This window comes from Rattus norvegicus, chromosome 6 (genome assembly GCF_036323735.1).
Source record: "Rattus norvegicus strain BN/NHsdMcwi chromosome 6, GRCr8, whole genome shotgun sequence".
In the NCBI taxonomy this organism is placed as follows: domain Eukaryota; kingdom Metazoa; phylum Chordata; class Mammalia; order Rodentia; family Muridae; genus Rattus; species Rattus norvegicus.
This window is the reverse complement of record NC_086024.1, coordinates 111,951,906-111,965,886: the sequence shown is the minus strand read 5'-3', so window position 1 is coordinate 111,965,886 and position 13,981 is coordinate 111,951,906.

The window sequence follows — 13,981 nt, the reverse complement described above, 5'->3', positions numbered from 1 at the left end:
AGCTGATCCTGCAGCTCAGTCCAGGGCTGATGGTCTGAGAACACTGGGGTTATTGGTACAAGTCCTAAAGTCCAAAGGCCAGAGAACCTAATTGTGATGATTTGAATGACCCCCGTAGGTTCATCATTTAGATGCTTAGACAACAGGGAGTGTCACCATTTGAAAGGATTAAGAGAAGTGGCCTTGTTGGAAGAAGCGTGTCACTAGGGACAGGCTTTGAGGTTTCAAAAGTCCATGCCAAGCCCAGAGTCTCTACTTAGGAGGATGTGGCTCTCAACTACTGCTCCAGTGCCATGCACGCTACCATGTTCCCTATCATGATGATAACGGACTAAACCTCTGAAACTATAAGCAAGCCCCCAACTAAAAGAGTTACCTCGGTCATGGTGTCTCTTCACAGGAATAGAACAGTGACCTTGGACACTAAGGTCTAATGTACAGAGTCACAGGAAGAAGAGTCTCCCCACCTTACTCTCATCCTTCTTTCTGTTTGTCCTATTTGTCCTTCAGCCAATTGGACAACCCTCTCATTGGGAGGGGTGGAGTCTCCTTATCAGGTGTGCGACTCACTTGCCAATCTACTCTGGAAACACCTCCCAGACACACCCTGGGTAAAGACAACACTTTACCAGCTAACTGGGTATCCCTTAGTCCAGCCAACCAGCATGCAACTTGAGAATGGAGAAGGAAGAGGCAAGATGCCCTGTCTCATGCCAGTGAGAATATTGCACCCAAGAACCCTATGGTGCTCCACCTTGGAGGCCCTGCTGGGTGAAACCCACAGGCAATCTGTGGAGACTGGGAACATGAGTCATCCAGGGACCCATACCAGAAATTCCTTTCTAGTAGCTGTGAACAAAAGAACCCAGGCAGCCTCCTGAAACCGAAAGGCAGAACAACAGATCTCTCCAAAGCTTCTAGAAAGTCTCATAGCCATGATGACCTTGGATTTTAGCTATGTTGGATCCATATGGGCTCTGATCTCCAAGGTTTAAGGAGATTTTGGGCTGGTACAACCCAGCTAATGGGAGTCTCTCATAGGTGGATCTGGCTGACATCACCAACTCCCAGCCCAGAGTGGAGCTAACCTCGACCCGAGGATGCCTTTACTCTTCTGGACTTTCTAAACCATCCATCTCAGGAAGGTGTGGGTGTTGGGGTGGTGGCTCCACTGTGAAGACTGGAGACTCAAAGCCTCAGCTGTCCCACCCAACTTGGCCGTTATTCTTTCCAACCCACGGGGCTTTACTCTCTGCCCCATCTCCTTCTCTGGAAGAGGGCACTCTGACTTTTTTGGCCTGATTCTCTATCCCCTTTTTGATCATTGGCCACATGTCAAGCTCTCCAAAGAAAACATACACATCATTTTCTTGTGATCTCCCACAGCATCCTCCACATACATCAGGATTTCTAGCATCTCCCATTGCCAGCTATGCCATTGGACAAGTTACTTAACCTCTCTAAACCCCGAGCTATTTGTCTATAATAAGCACACGATAAATGGACTCCCTCTGAGACTCATTATAAGGACTAGATGGGCCAATGACCATTAAACCTTTAGTACAGTAGCCTGCAGGCAGCACATACTAATAAAACTCAGCTCTGATTGGTGTGGTGGCTTTAGTCCCCACAACAGGTGGGGTCTGAAATTTCAGCACTTGGAAAACAGAGACAGAAGGATCACAACAAGTTCAAGGTCCTGTTTAAAACATACACACGGAGAGAGGGGGTGGGGAGAAAAAAAAACCTCAAAGCCTCAGCTGCCCAATACATTGAAAAGCTATGTTCTGGTCACATTTTCCATTGAGAAAACTGATATTCAAAGAGTGACAGAGATTGGTGAAGGTAACCCAGTTTGGGATGGTGTTGACTTGGAAACTAAACCCACTTGGTAAAGCCACGATGATGCATAGGTGACGTGCCTGGCCCAGCAGAGGCGCTTACTAAGGGATGCTTTTTCTTGTTGGTGTTAGTTGTCAATTTGATGGATCAAGAATCACCTGAAAGACAGGGCTGTGGGTGTGCTTTTTGGGTTTTATCTTGATCATGTCAATGGAGGAGGGAAAATCTGCCCACTGTGGGTGTGACCACTCCCTAGTTGGTGCTCTTGAACAACATAGAAAGAGTAGTTGAGCACAGGCATTCATTGCTCTCTTTTGACTATGACCATTGCTTCATGCTCCTGCTGCCTTGACTCCCCCACCATGATGACAATGTCTTGAACTATGAGCTTAAATAAAAACCACACCCCCAAATCTTCTTTTTAAAAAAACATTCTTTTACTTTTGCAATATAATTACATCATGTACTCCTTCTTTCTCCTCCCTCCAGCCCTTCCTTCTTTAAGTTGCTTTTGTGAGGCATTTCATCACAGAAACAAGAAAGGACACTAACACATCATTGCTTCTACTGCTGTAGTTCATGTCTGTTTATTCCATTAGCTTTAACTGAATACAAGCTACACAGGGGCCAGGTCCTGGCAAGAGCCTGAAGAACACGAAGATGAAAGAGAGGCCCTGGGTCAAGGCCAGCCAGGTGCCGAGATTAGAATCCCTGAAAATTAATAGTCACAGTGCAAAGAACCCACAAGTCAGGACTGGGGTGCAGTGGAGAGCAAGCACCCCACATGCTTCCTTCATGGTGCCTACTGGGGCTACTTTTCACCTCACGCATCCGAGTCTTGCTTTCAGCACTCAGGATTGCAATCCCTCTCCCGAGTCTGTTCCTGGAAATCTCATCATCCTTCAGATCCACCCAGACCCTGCTCTAGTTTTCCTCATGTGGCTCAATGGCCTCTTCAGGGTGATCATCTGAGCCTTGCTCACCAGCTACATAGACCCTAGCTAGTTAAGACCCATCTGCTGCAGATCTCGAGGTTCCATCCGGTTGGCTACCAGCACAGACCACAGACCGTAGATGCTACTGTTTTATATATGGGACTCTTCAACCCTCCATCTCTCTCTCTCTCTCTCTCTCTGACTGAACTAGAAACCCCCATGGGTTTCTCATAGCACCTGGTCTAGCCCTTGCACCTTGAGTGCCTGTCAGGGATCTTCTCAGATGAAGATAATAGAACAAGCAGTTTGAGACAGACGGGGGAGGGGGAACCTTATCTTCCTCTAACACAAGGAGCCAGCAATGGGTTCTGTGCTGAGGCTTCAACAGCACCAACCAACTGGGCCAGCGCTTCTGTGGCTGTGCCTTCTCCCTCATGTTCAAATGCAATCGCCCCAGCTCCAAACTGGAGGAAAGGAACGCTGTGGTCAGCTTCTGCCCTGGATTCTGCTCTCCTTGTTTTATTGACCACAACAGTGTTCTGTGGCCTCCCTAGACTCTGAGGTTATCAGAGAAACAGATTAGCTGTTCATGTCCCCTCAAAAGTGTCAATATTCTTATCTATCAAGAGGACATTGGCCTTTGGGAGGTGATTGGATCCTAAAGATCAAGTCCCATGAAAGAGATCCTGGGGAACTCCATCACCCCTTCTCCATGTGAGGGATCCTGAAAAGATGATGGGTCAGGAAACTGGTTGCTGCTTTTTTGACTGCAGACTATTCAGCCTCTAGACTGTGAAAAAGACTTTCTGGTATTTATAAGCTACCAAGAAAGGGGTATTGTGTTGAGCAGCCCAAATGATCTGAGGCATTTGAGCATAGAAAAATTCCCTCTTGAGCTCCGAAGGGGAGGGGGATGGAAGTGGACATGGTGTTAGACAACTGACAGGGTTTAGGAATCAATGCATCAATCAATCAATCAATCAATCAGTCAGTCAATCAATCAATCAATCAATCAATCAATCAATCAATCAATCAATAGGAAGGGGCTGCAACCAAGACATGTATAGGGTAGAAAGGGCTCCAGGAATCTAGTTGTCAGAGCCAGCATGGCTGCTGAACCAAGGCTTATTGTGAATTTGCCCCCAACTTTCTCCTGGCCCGCCTTCCCTTCCTCAGCCCTCTTCAGAGGCTCCTCTCCAGTGCGGATCGCCAGCACAATGCTTCATGACAGGAGCAAATGGGCAGGGGTCTGTCTTTCGCCGGTCCCTGCCCCCATCCTGTCCATAGAAGATTGATAAATGAAACCAATACCTTCCAACAGCGTAATTTTCATATTTAATGAGCGTGACTCAAAAACTATTACATTAATTAGTCAAATCCCACAAACCGTTAATGATGCACTCGGTAATTAATATTGTATTCAATTAAAAAATGACCTGTTTGGGGGGTTGCTCCCAGGTTACGGGGATAGGTGTGTTGTAACGTTGCCTGACCCTGTTCACCTGCAGAGCTGGGCTGGCTGTTCTTTTCTGTTTCCTGTGACTCATGGAGGGAAAGGTTACCATGAGAGCCTGGTTCCTCCTCCCGTCAGCACCCTGGCCAGCGGCTGGCATCCCTGTGTCTCAGGCTCTCCTCTCTGCCTTTCCCCCTCTGCAGAGGCGGCAGCTGACTTGCTGTGATTTATGGGAGGGCCTGGCACAAGGCTCACAGACTGGAAAATTTCCAGTTTACACAAGAATTCCCTGAAAAATGAGCTTGGTTAATTTATTTCTTTCATTAACGAGTTGGAACTATGAGATAATCTTTCTGCGTGCTACTTCTGTGCCCACCCCACACGCCTCAGAAGCTGACAAGCTTGGCCTTTGCTTCTTCCTGGCAGGATTTGGTGGGGGGGATGAGGGGCTGATCTCGGTGGGTCTGTGCCTGGTGTTGCATCTGCTGGAACTAAGAGCCTTTTGCTGATCAGGAAGACCCATCTCATTGATCCTAGGAGTGATCAGGCCTGAACCATAGACCCCAGCATGGTGTTGACTCAATACAATTTCAGAGAGTACAGCTCTTTGCCAAGCAGGTGACCACTACCAAAGGGTGCGTGTCTGCCATGCAAGTCCATGATGACCCTGGATGACCCTCTGAGTCATGAGCCCCAAATTAAATGCTCTCTATCATAGGTTGCCTTGGTCATGGTGTTTTACCACAGCATTAGAAAAGTAGCCAAGACAATAACTATAAAAACAATGTGGTGGGGAGAAATCATATAACCATTAATCTTTGTTGTCAACTTGACTGGACTTGAATCACCTGGGAGACACATGCCAGGGTGTATCCAGAGAGGCTTACCTGAGGCAGAGAAGACTCCCTGAATGTGGGCAGCACTGACCTATGGGCTGGTACCATGGGCTGAAGAAAAAGGGGGAAAAGGAGAGGCTAGTAAATCTAGAACTCATCTGTTTCCTAGTTCATCAAGATGTGAACAAGCAGCCTCTCTCTCCTCTCATCACAGCCTCAAGCTACTGCCATGTCCGTGCCCTCACCAACATGGTGGACTAGACTCCCACAATAAACCCTTCCAGCTTTAAACTGTTTCTTGCCAGGTATTTGGCGGTAGCAAGGAGAGTCACCAACATAGGTCATGACAGTGATTTGGGGACATCTGTGCTCTTGGCTGTGGACTCAGGAGACACCTGGCTCTGTGGCTTACTTATCCAGGTTCTCAGGAAAAACACACACCCTACCTGATCCTAGGTGTTTCCGCCTACAAAGTAAAGATGTGCATAACCACCCTGTAGCCCACTATTCACAGTGAAGGAACAAGAACGGGTGAGCTTGTAGGCCTGGTCACACATTTTACCTGAGAAGGGCCTGTGTTCTATGTAACATCTTAGATTCATTGCAGCGTTTGCCCCCCACCCCCCCATTCTAAATAAAGATCTCAGTGGACAATACTTTATTTTCTATTTGAATATGAAATCCATAATGTCATGGTTTCCATAGGTGAGTAATCTGCAGATATTCTCACATTCCTAAATAAAACATAAAGAAGAAACAGTAAAACTAGTACGGCTTTTAAAGCACGATGTTGGGTATAATTTTTTTAAAATGGTAAAACACAGGTCATTAGCAACAGGAGATTTATATTTTAATCTGTGAGTGATGGAGATGGAGGCGGCTGGTGACACTGAGGGACGTCTGCAGATACTTTCTGTTTTGATCAGAACTTGGAAGATGGCTCCACGCTGTGGGAACATAGTGCTTTCCTGTGCTCTTCATCCACCATCTTCTGTGACCGAGATTATCTCAGAATACAAGCTTCAAATACTTTTTCAATGTGTTCTGTATTTTTTCAGATCTTATAAATTTTTTAAAAGTGTTTTTAAAAGTTGGAAGCTTGCATCACTGTGATTTTTTTTTTTAAGCCAGGAACTCAGGAAACCCAGGTTGGCCTCTAATTAACTATGTAGCCAAGGTTGGCCTTGAACACTGGATCTTCCTGCCTCCACTGAGTGCTAAGATGGCAGGAATACACCACTGTGCGCAGATTCACTGTGAGTTTAATAGCTATAAACATAGACTGATCCTCCCAAAACAAAATACTTAGTGTCCCAGCATGCAGCTTTTTTTTTTAAATCAATGTCCTAAACAACAAATCTTAATTTTAATTTTCATCTTAATTTTCAAGAGTTGAATTCATGGAAAAATTGGAAATGTTAAAATTTGGAGGATTTCGCCTCTACTAGTTGGGTTTTGGGTTTTGGTTTTTTCAAAGACTAAGCAGTTTCGTTCAGAGCTAGTTTTTGAGGTTTCTCCCCACTGCCATGGAAGATCCATCAGAGAAAGTTGACCCAGTTGTGGACCCAGAAACTCCTTAGACGAAAGATAAAAAGGACCCATCGGTGATTCAGTCCCACAGCTACAAACACTATTAAAGGTCATGAAGAAGCTAACCCTGAAGCCCAGTGCCAAGCGGTTAGCACGTCATCTCAGTCATCGGATTGAGAGCAGACCTGTGGAGAACAGAAGTGAAAGAATCTTGAGGGAAGGGGCTGGAGAGATGGCTCAATGGTTAAGAGCACTGACTGCTCTTCCAGAGGTCCTGAGTTCAGTTCCCAGCACATCCCACATGGTGGCTCACAGCCATATGTAAAGGGATCTGATGCCCTCTTCTGGTGTGTCTGAAGACAGCTACAGTGCACTCATACATAAAATAAATAAATCTTAGAAAAAGAATCTTGAGGGAAGTTCAAAATGCCTTTCCCAGAGGAGTCTGCACACTGTGGTTGGTCGGTGCTGAGAGATCCTATAGCAAGGATGAGAAGATTTGTCTGGACTCATTTCCTTGAAGGAACTGAATATAAAGGGAACAGATTCAGATGTCACTTTCTGCCATTATCAAAGATGGGGCCCCTCTGAGAATGCTAAAATCGGTAAGAATTAGGACAGTCGGTTTAAATGTACACCGTCCTTGCTGTTAACGATGCCACACAGCAGATCTGAAAGCTGTCTTTTGTTTTTTTAAGATTAAACTTTTCCTGGTGCTGGGGAATCTTCTAACTGGTTAACTTTTTTTTTTTTTTTCCGGAGCTGGGGACTGAACCCAGGGCCTTGTGCTTGCTAGGCAAGCGCTCTACCACTGAGCTAAATCCCCAACCCCCTGGTTAACCTTTAAATTGTACAGGAAGTGCGATGTTTGGATTCATGTGAATGACTTAAATTTACCCAAAAAAATCGAGAATGTGTCAAAGCCTTCTGTGAACTTTAGAAGTTCAGGGCTGAGAAACAATGTAACTAGAATTGGGGGTAGTTTGGTTTAGAAGGTAATTGGAGTAGATCTTTGGATTTTTCTAGTTTGCAGAAATTTGTAATCAGGGCAATTTTGTTATCTTGACTCTTTGTAATAAATACACAGAACAGATTAGAATGAGTCATTGGAGATGGGGGAATTGGTTTTACATATGTATGTGTGGGCGTGCACACTTGTGATATCCAGAGTTTGTTATGTGCTACCTGCTTATTTCTGTTTGAGACAGGGTCTCCATGAGGCCTAGCTGGTCTCTTAACTCTTAACTGCCTCTCTGTTTCCCAAGTTTTGACGTCGTAGACTTGTTGGCAAGATCTGGAAAATGCTTGCCTTGATTTTGTATCTGTTCATGCTGTGTAATAAAAAAAATAAACGATTGATTGATATGTTCCTAAATTTAAAAAACATGGGTGGGTGCTTTGTAAACACAAAGCAATGTTTAAAACCGAAAGTTCCAGACTCAGACCTGCATAGATCATGTTCCTCACCTACATGATGAGGCAACATTCAAGTTCCCAAGAGTCGTGAGGTGATCTTTCTTGTGTAGCTTCCTCTATGTGTGTCCAGGAGCTGGTATCCCTAGACAATCCCACTGACCCCCACAGGGAGATTGCCAGTGTCTACCATTCCCTCCCAGAAGGAAGACTCTGACCTCTTTATCTCTAACAGTGGGGCTGACTCTCTTCATGCCCCTAACCATGAACTTGGACCTGCAACGCCCTGAGTCAGCCCCTTGTTAGGAAATGGCTCCCATGCCTTCTTCTCAGTTGCTTTCTTGGGTCCATATTCCATTAGTGCTCTGTACATCAGAGTTTGTGATGGTTAATATTGATTGCCAGGCTAATAGTCAGGAGATAGCAACCTCTCTACCTCTTCCAGCATGCAGATAGCCATTGTTAGACTACCTGGTCCAAACTATGTAAAGCAATCTAGTCAGTACATATATGCATATGAGGCTAGCAAAGGGTGGTTCACAACTTGTTGGAAAACTTGACTCACAATCTAATTTGTCAATAAAGTTTTATAGACACAGGGCTGAGCACATATTTGCATATTGTCTAGTTCTGCTACTGATGGGAGATTTCTGTTCTTCAAAGCCTAAAATTTTTGTTATTTGGTCCTTCCCAAAACAATGTCTTGCTAACTCCTGGTTCATACAATCACTAAAGGCTCTGTCTAAAGAACACACTAAAGGACACTCTATGGCATGTACCCTTCTGTGGTGGGATTTCATAGGGAAGCCAAATCTGTCCTTTGCTCCTCTAATTTCCATCTTCTGCTCCAAAATTCATGCTTTATCCTTGGAATTCTCTTGATTGTCTGTCTCTCATTAGCATCTAAGGTTTCTTGGGAAGGTGTGGCAGGTTGATCCTTGGACTCCTTTCTCAGCCACTACTGGCTCTCTTAGCTCCATTCCTAGAGGTAATCTTTGATCTGCAGTGGGGACACCAAGTGGGTGTCCCCTGCCTCTTTGGAATGGGCATCACTCAGGAACTTATGTGGTGAGTGGAGACCAGCTCCATGCCTTTTTGTCAGGAGGTAACAATAACTAAATGTTGTTGTTATTATTACACACACACACACACACACACACACACACACACACACACACACACACTGCTTTGGGTTCCGTCAAGATCTAGGATGCTCCAGGTTTTATGGAACCTCTGGACTTGTCCTGAAGACCATTCAGGAGAAGTCCCCCTCTTTCACAGTCCTCCCGTTCGTTCTCCAGGGTGGGTGACACTGTAATTCCAAGGCTCTATAATGAGTTCTTAGTTACACAGACACTTAATAGAATTTTCTGAGAAAGAGGTTGAGTCTACATAATTCTAGACCTCCTACTGACTTGGGCATAATTGCTGCCAATAGACGAAGAAGTAATTACTGTGTGTCCTGCCTTCTGTCTGAAGCAAACAGCCAGACTGCTGGGGAGCCGAGGTGTTCTATTGCTCTCGGTTGTATCTGGGCCTCTGTCCTTGAAAAGACCCTCTGATCCCATCAACCACTCATCTGCTGGGTCTCTGACAGGGAAGGGGCATTGAGTCGTGGCCCTCAATGCTGTCCACGTTCCTCTGATCCTTGGGATGTGCTTTAGTGTACAGTGAAGGGGTTGAAGGTTGTTGTGACGTTCCTGTGGAAGATTCTCTGGCTTGTCTGGTGACCCCATAGAATCTGGAGGGTCCAGATAGAATCATAGAATCAGAGGAATCAGAAGGTTGTGACCTGAGGAGGACCACGCCTGTCACTGCTGACTTTGAAGGTAGAAGGCAGAGATACAGAAGGGAATGCATTTCTGTGCTTGTAGAGTATTTGTTTGCCTAGCATGTGTGAAGCTCTCCGTTCTACAGTGGGGGGAAACAAAACAAAAAACATTGATGAGTGACCTCTAGAGCTAGAAAAGGTCTGAGGAAATGGTTTGAATGGTACAAATGTGTGCTGAGCAAGCTGAATGACCTGAGTCCAGAGACCATGGGAAGAACTAGATACAGTGGTGAGAGAGTGGCCATGTTCCCAGAGCACCTCAGTGGGAAGCTGAGGAAGGCTGGGCTGGAAGCTCCTGAGGCAGCTAGCCTGGAATAAGCCACACAGTAAGAGAGACGGCCTCAACGAAGTCTAAGGCAAGAACCAACTTCCCCAAATTGTCCTCTGACCTCTACACACACACACACACACACACACACACACACACACACACACCACACACCGTGACATACAAACACACATACAAAAGAAAAAGAAGTTAAAATCTTGTTTCTACAAACTAGAAAAGGCAGGAGATGGAATCTTTCCAGAGCTTCTTGTGGAAAAAAAAAATCATGCTGGTATCTTGGTTTTACTCCAGGGAATCCCATGCTGAGTGTTTACCTTCCAGAGCTGTAAGATAATAAATCTGTTTTTCGTTTTTCATGTCATTAAGTTGCAACTTGTTGCAGAAGCCGACTTGTTAATCAGGTTCCTTACCAGAGGGCAGGAGGAGCCAGATTTGGGGCTCACCAATGTTGATTCTGGCAACAAAGGACCTGGCCCGACCCAAGCATCACTGTGGGACAGAACACAGCTGGTTTTCCCACAGGAACTTCTGCAGCTCCTATGCAATCCCCAGCACAACGTGGGCACCAGAAGCATTCGCTGCAGGATCCATGAACAGAGGCACTTCCTGTGGCCCCGCAAGGAACCATGGGAGTTCTCTTACTTCTGCTCCACGCCCAGCACCTCCTCGCTCTTCTGTCCACTGCAGCATCACATCCCCTCCTAAGAACACTTTGTCTGGCCCCCATTTGCAGGAACTGGCAGAACATTACATCCCTGTCCCACCTCTGGCCACGGACATTGATTCAAACACTACATGTGGAGGCCCTTTGAGAACGAGGTCCTCTTCCAGGAGACTCAGGGATCTGAGTTTTGGACAAGTCCTTAGCAGCTAGCTATGCCTGGTCTGTTCTCCCATTTGGAGAGAATCCCTGGGTATTGTTCATGTAAGAACCAACTGCCGATCCTGGAGGCAGATTTTAACTCAGGAACTTATGAGAGCAAGAAAGGAACTGTTCCAGAACAGACAGACGTCTATAATAATAGGCTTATAGGCTGTTTGAATAAACATGTAAAATACACTTTGCTTAAAGAAATAATTTTGTGGAGTCACCTCACCTTTTTTTTTCCCACAAAAGTCGCAATGTGAATGAACTTAAAATGCTAATAACCAGCAAACACCTGTATATAATTTCTTATGGGAAATATCCCAAAGAGGCAAATCCCTGGAAACAGACAGCAGAGTCGAGGTCCCCCAACCCCCACCCCAGGGAAAGAACAATGACTAGATGCTGTTTGGGGATCACGAGATCTCCACTGAGGGTGATGTAAGTATTTGGAAGCGTTTAGGGATGGTGATGCCCCTAGGGTCACTCACTTGTAACCCTTGAGTGCCTGCTTTGGTATGTGAATTTCACCCCAGTGTTTGAAAAGATGCTCTTACAAAAGAAAAGTACCCATCACAGGGGTATCTTGCAGGTTCAGGGCTTTTCTGTGCCCTGTTCTTCACCTGTGGGGGCTGCTGCATCCTCAGAGACACTGGCAGCATCAGGTAACACAGTCCTTAGCCTCCCTCACTTCCCTTTGTGTTTCTCACCCTGCCTGGACACCTCTCCTGGCCCTGCTGCCTACCTGTCCCCCTGCCAGCAGCCAGACCTAACCTGCTTCTTCCTTTTCTCTAAGTTAGGTTCTATCCAATTTGACATGAACCCCTGAGGCGACTAGTCCCTACTCTCATCCTGCTAGGGCTGTGGCAAAGTTGTCACCCTAGGAAGGGGTTGGAGTTAGCATCCGGTTTTTCCTGGACCACTCTCCATCATCCAGTTCCACCTCAGTGCCGCTACGGTGTGGTAGGCTCTGAGTTATTTCCACTCTGAGGAGTCAAAATGATCTAAAGGGGCTTCCTACTCCTGTCTCTGCTGCCTGCATCTCCGGGTCTCTCTGAAACAGGACTCCCAGCCTTTGTACGATGGCTATTGGGAGCTGCAGCTTCCCCTCTCCATTCCTACATCACCTCTTCCCTCTGCGGCTGCCCCTCCCCCTCCCCCGCACTGTCCCAGAGTGAGCGAAGAGGTAGACAGGGAAAATCACAGGGACTCATTGCAAAGCCTCCTACTGCAGCTGGACACTACACCCAACAAACACATCAGCTCCACATTTAGAACAGGAGGGGGCGCCGTCTGGGAGGTGGTGTCTCTCTCCCCTTAACCTAGCTGTCTCTAAAACTAGAGGTTAAACACAAGTTCACCTGACTTCAAAACATATTTTGAAATCACCGTGCATCTGTGCTGTGCATTGGAGTTTTGACCTCTGCAGCAGACAGGGTTGAGTTCTGACCTCGATCTTCTCTCTGAAAAGAAATCTGTGCCGATGCAGTCAAGATAAGATGAAGCCATGATGGCGAGGTCTCCATAAGAGAGAAGTCTGTGTACAGATACCAGGAGGCAGCCCGGTCTATCTACAGGGCCAGAATCAGCATCATGGATGGATCCAAGATGATCGTATGCTCATGGATGGATGGATAAACAAAACCTGGTGGTAATTATAATCTCAAAATAAGATGGAAATAAAAAAAATGAGGTCTAGCATCAGTGGGATATTATGAACTAAGGTCTCACGCGTGCTACAATGAAGACGGACTAGAAAGAGTGCAGTAATACACGGGAGTTAAGTCACCATGAACCAGAACAGCCCAGAGCCATAGGAAACCAGGAAGGGAAAGGAAAGTCCCTCATCTAGGCCTAACTGCAGGGAGCAAGGCAAAGCCAGACCCTCTGCTCTCAACTTCTGGCCTCCAGGAGCCTGAGACAATAAACATCTACATTTGGAGCCAGCCAGTTGGTGACACAAAGGCCTTAAACTAAAAACACCCTACGACATCAAGGCACACAGAGAGGAGCACCTGGAGGATCCAGCATTCATTGCTTCCCAGAGCCGCTGACGGCCGGAAAGGCAAACCAAGTGAGAGACAGGGTTTGGAAACTGTGACGTGCCAATCACACGCGATTAGGAAAAAAATTCTATTTACCACCATAGCAGGGGTGGTCTCTTATCACGCAGCCCTGATTTATACCTGGTAATGATTCCTCTCATTCCCCTTTTTCCTCTCCCTTCTCTCGTTCGCTGAATGTGTTGCAGGTATCACCCCCACGGTCTAGTTAGAGAAAAGGGACAGGTTAATCCACTTTCAAAGCCAGGCTAGTAATATATAGTTAACATCACCCCCAAGGAGCCTAGAGACCCCGTTTCCCCCTCCTGGGTGTGTAAGAGGGCACTCGTGTGCACCCCAGAGCGTAGGGAGCGAACCCAGTGATATTTCACACAAATGAGAAATGTTATTCTGCAGATTAAAGCCTCGCTGAGCCTGGTTTTGTCTTTATTTATGCTTTTCCATTTCCCTCCACGCTGACACGGGTGCCCACGCCAGTGAGCACTGAAGGACGTAATTGGAGTGGTGAAAGATGGTGGAGTGGCCCAGATGCTCCCGTGAAGGCCTGCCCCTCTCTCTGCCCCCATCTGTCACCATCTAATGTGACAAAGTTTTTATCGGGCATCAAGGCACGAGAGATTAAAAGTAAATACTGAAATCAGCAGGCAGCTGAGGGTGGGGGGGGATGCAGAGCACTTCATGGTGAGCTGTGCCACTCGTGGGGCAGCCGTGGGGCCCTGGGGTGGGGCACGTGGGAGGTGGGGCTCCAGGCTGGCAGTGCATGAGGACACTGGCCCGAGCAGAAGCACCTTTACTCTCCAGTGAGAGAGGAACGAGGCCATTTTATCATGTGTCTGGCTTACACGTATGTATTTTCTAATTTAAGTGTCAGAATAATAAAAGGAAGCTAGAATAGGCTCCTTTAGCAGGTGAAGAGTCTAGAAC